The following is a 4,870-nucleotide window of genomic DNA, read 5'->3' as shown; positions in this document are numbered from 1 at the left end:
AGATGAGACTTCATGGATGAGAGGATATCAAATGAAAGTTCATGAGAAATAACTACACTAGGTGCGTGGTTTCACTAAATAAGTTAATATATACATATCCACATGGGGTGCATACTGGAGAGGACTGCAATACAAATCCAATCCACCAAGAGAGTCTTAAAGCTATTACCAGAGAAATCTGTTGAATCGTTAATTCATTGGACACAACTGTTTAACAATCAGCTGTAAACATACATAACTACATATAAAAATATGTATATGCGTGTGTTTGTATATATTGTATATATACTGTGTGTATGTATGTATGGATATGTGTGTGTGTGTGTGTGTGTATATATATATATATATATATATATATATATTACTTTTTCTTTTGAGCTTGACATCTGATCCATTGGATGGGAATTGAGCCACCGTTACATCCATCTTGGTTTTGGAGTATATGGTTCAGTTCTGATGTGTGCATCCACAATCTTATCAGACACGCTTTTCCCCTTTCCCTCTCTGTTCCCTCTCTTTAGAACCACCCTGATTATCTCTCCAAATTGAATTCCACTTCACCTCCATCATTCTGATCATGCTGCCTCTCTCTCTCTCTCTCTCTCTCACCTGATCTATTACTCCAGCAATAACATTGCAGACACACTGAAAATTAACACGTCTCTCACTATTACTATGTTATTAAATGTTGTGCTGTAATTATGATCGTGAAGACAATTTTCTATCGTTCATTCTTCTGAGTCACCCTGTCACTCTTTTAGTTTAAAACAACACATTTTTTTTTTCGAACAAATACAATAATATTCTCTTCAAGATATGACATTTTTAAGCCCTGGTTTGCTTTGACATAAACTGGATTTACTGGTATCCCAGGTTCTCAGTATTGGCCTAATTGTTGTCAGATTTCCAACAGTAGAGAAAATGATCTGAAAATGATCTGAAACAATGGTGTTCTACAGTATTGTTCACACATTCTCTGCAGCGTTTATCAGAGATTCTTTTTGTTACATGTCTCTTGCATGCACGCAGAACAGCAAGCAATCTTCCTGTGCTTTGCTGCAGTTGTCTGCTCATTATAACTTTTGCAGGGAGAAGAATTAAACTTGTGAAACGCTGGGCCACATGGCATGAAAGTGTATACACACACTGCCTGTGCATGTAATCATGTGAAACAGCCCCATTCATTTTTCAGCACATCAGTCAAGTGATACAGTATGGATAACTCAACAGATAGGAAGAGCTATGCAGTAAAAGAGTATAAAATCGGACGCTGTCTGATTAAAAACCTTATTTTTCCTGCTCACTGTGGTCTAAACATCAAAACTCAGCAGCACCAACAGAATTACTCATTACATTTTCAGTCAACAGAATAGAATTACTGGCTACATAATTCAGTTCAAACCTGAATGCGTTACCTGTGACAACGAAACATGTCAACACGTCAAAACGTGTGAGATGAATTTTCATGTATTTTGGATACTGCAGATGTTCTTGCAAGAGACCCACTTTATCCCCCCCTCCCCCCAAAAAATTAGGTTAAAGAATTAGGGGGGAAAAATGTAGGTGCACCATTCATGGATGGGGGAAAAAAAAATTGCTCCACTGCGCAGCTTTGAAAGGCTTGAGAATGAGCCTATTGTTTTAAAGGCGGAAGCTTGGAGCCAGGTCACAGAGGTTCTCAAACACACACGACACCAGAAAACAAGCGCGCACACACAGGTAGCCATAACCTCCAACACACTCTCTCAGATATGAGACAGTCTCTGTCCCTCTTGCCCCTTGCCTCCCAAAAACAGAGAGATGTGTCAGAGCCAGAGAGATCTCTACAGAGAGATGAACATGAAAAAGGAGAGAGAGAGAGAGACACACACACACACACACACACACACAGAGAGAGAAAGAGCTCCTAGCAATGAAAATACACTGGCTGTCATATATTTTCTCCTTGTCCCAGTTACACATGCGTTTTTGTAGAGCTAATCAACAAGAGGTTTAAAAAGCCTCATGCTGTGATGACGAGTTGAGAATATATTTTAAGATTCAACTTATATTTGACAGGAACTAGAATGGGTTAAATGGCCTTACATGACTTGAAAATGAGCCAGACAGACAAGAGCAGAGAGAGAGAGAGAGAGAGAGAGAGAGAGAGAGAAATTAAAATCAAGCAAATAAACAAACCACAAAACAAGCCCAAAAAACGAAAAAAAAAAAAAATAAGAAAGAAAAAAAGATATAAGCAAGGTCGGACAGATTGATAATGCTTTTTAAAAAATCAGATGAGCATTTTTCCATAACTATATTTTTCCCATTTAAATTATTCGGGAGTCACGTAATCACAAAGCATTTAATGATGTTTTAATGATGTTTACTGATTGGTAGCTGTGAGCTCTCCAGGTGTGTAATTGGCATTCTTCACTTTTACGCTATTGTGGGGTGGGGGAGTTTGAATTAAAATGGAGTCAATTTATTGACTAATAAAACTCAGGTGAAAATCTGGTAAATGCTTTAATTATTTCTAAATGAAATTCAGTCTGAGTGTTCTCTCACTTAGAAAAAAAAAGAAAAAAAGAAAAGAATGTATGCACACACACACACACACACACACACACAGATATCTATCTATCTATCTATCTATCTATCTATCTATCTATCTATCTATCTATGTATGTAGAGCACCAGTCAAAAGTTTGGATACACCCACTTAATCAATGGTTTTTCTTTATTTTTATTCATTTTATTTTCTACATTGTAGACCAGTGCTGAAGGCACTAAAGCTATGAAATAACACATACGGAATGATGTAGTAAGCAAAAAAGTGTAACCAACTAGAAAATAGTAAAAATGAAGAAGGACCCTTGAATATATATGTGTGTGTGTGTGTGTGTGTGTGTGTGTGTTGTCCTTTTTCTTTTTTCAGCGATTTCTTATGTACCTCTGTCCTTTTCCTCTCACATTTGTGTGAGGTGACTGTTTTCTGATGGCAAAGCCTTATCTGGACTCTGTGTAGTGGGTAGACAGGACCAAACTAGAATTCATCCCAGCCCCTCTGTACTGCTCCCAATGGGACTAAAAAGCTGATGAGCATGCCTCAAACTGACCTTCTCTGACTCCAGTTCACTGACCTTGTGTGGCTAACATGCGTTAGCACGTGAGATCCTGAGGAAGAGCCAGGGCGCTCTACTAGTGGGTGGACCTGAACCGCGTTATCAAAATTAGTCATTGTGCACATCTCAGTTTGAATGTAAAAAAAAAAAGTCCTCTCCCTTGCATAAATTTACATCATGTTTAATTCTTTGTTTTTGTTTTTTTTTTGACATGTAAGACCATTTTCATACCACCCCCTTTTAATTAAATCACCAGTGTGATTCATTAGATTCTGATACACTAATTGAGCAAAGCATGATTTACGAATGTTGTCTACTGTCATTTTGGTATTCAGTAAGTACATCAAAGCTTGGCTAACTGAAGCAATATAGCCTTTTTATTCATTCTCTTGAATTTGTATTAAATCCATTTGACAGTGAAAATAGTTGTTTATTCATGAATTCCTTGCTGACTTTGTCAAGGCCATTATTAGCACAATAAATCAATTCAGTTTTCAGTACATTTTAGGTCAGAGTTTTTTAATAAAAAGCAAACAAGCAAAGAAAAAAAGCCCAAAAAGTATAAATCCAAGTGTTTGACCAAAATACTATCCAAATACGTACAAATACCAAAGTAAGGATTATGCTGGACACGTACATCAAAACGAGTGACCTCTGGTGCCATTGGGTCACGCATCCTTCTGATTCATATTTTGGCATGTCCTACGAGAAATAAGTTTATCTCACTCATCTCCATTGTACTACAAGAACCAGAAAACAGAACTTATCTGTATTGATTAATAAATTATTCTTGAGAGTTTGATTTCTATATACTGTATATTTGGTATAATGTACATTAAATCCTTGTCAAGAGCCAAGGTCGTCCTGACTGTGCAGGGATTCTCATGTGCAGTTCACTTGGAGACCTCATTCTAAGCATTAGGTTTTAACTTGGAGACAAAATCAATGCCTTGTTTGGTTTTAACTGACAGGGTCTTTGATTGAGTTCAAAGCCAAGGTTTCTTCAGTAGAGCGATGAAGGCTCTCTCTTCTTTTGTGTCTGAGCCACACAAACAATCTGTTTCGTTTTTTTCTTTTCTTTTCATTTTATTTTTTTTTTTTTACCACTACTGTTATTCCCCAGAAATGACTTAAGAACAACTTATAGCCTATCCTAACATCAGGAGGCTTTGTTTTGTTCCCTCTCTTTTTTTTGTCGACATAATGACTCAAAGAAAATGTTGACATCGCATTTCTGCCAAGATGAAGAGATTCACACACTCACACAAGCATGTGGTTGAAAATGAGTAAAACAATGCTCTAAACACACTGTCTCATGAGTCTTTGATGCCTTGCCTACTTATCTGACAATAAATGACAACAGAGAAAACAATAACAAGAATTAGGCCGCTATTTTCAGGATGATTGTTTTACATAAAGGCACAGAAACGACACTGTGGATGACTGTGTCGTTTCACCTCACCATCAGCACTATTCTCATCTTCATCATCATCATCATCATCATCAACAACATTGTCTTCCTCCTTCACTTCCTGCTCTTCATCATCACACTCTCCCCCCATTATCATCAGCAAGACATTCATTATTGTAAGCCATCATGATTATTTTCATCCTAATACATATCACTGTTCATCCTAAATCTATAAAAAAACAAAACAAACAAACAAACAAACAAACAAACAAACAAACAAACCCTGACGTACAAATACAAATTTACAATCGCTCTATGAAGCCACCGGTGATTGTGGAAGCACGAGCAGATCAAG

The sequence above is a fragment of the Chanos chanos genome, chromosome 6 (assembly GCF_902362185.1).
Source record: "Chanos chanos chromosome 6, fChaCha1.1, whole genome shotgun sequence".
Lineage (NCBI taxonomy): Eukaryota > Metazoa > Chordata > Actinopteri > Gonorynchiformes > Chanidae > Chanos > Chanos chanos.
Note: the sequence above shows the minus strand (reverse complement) of the source record.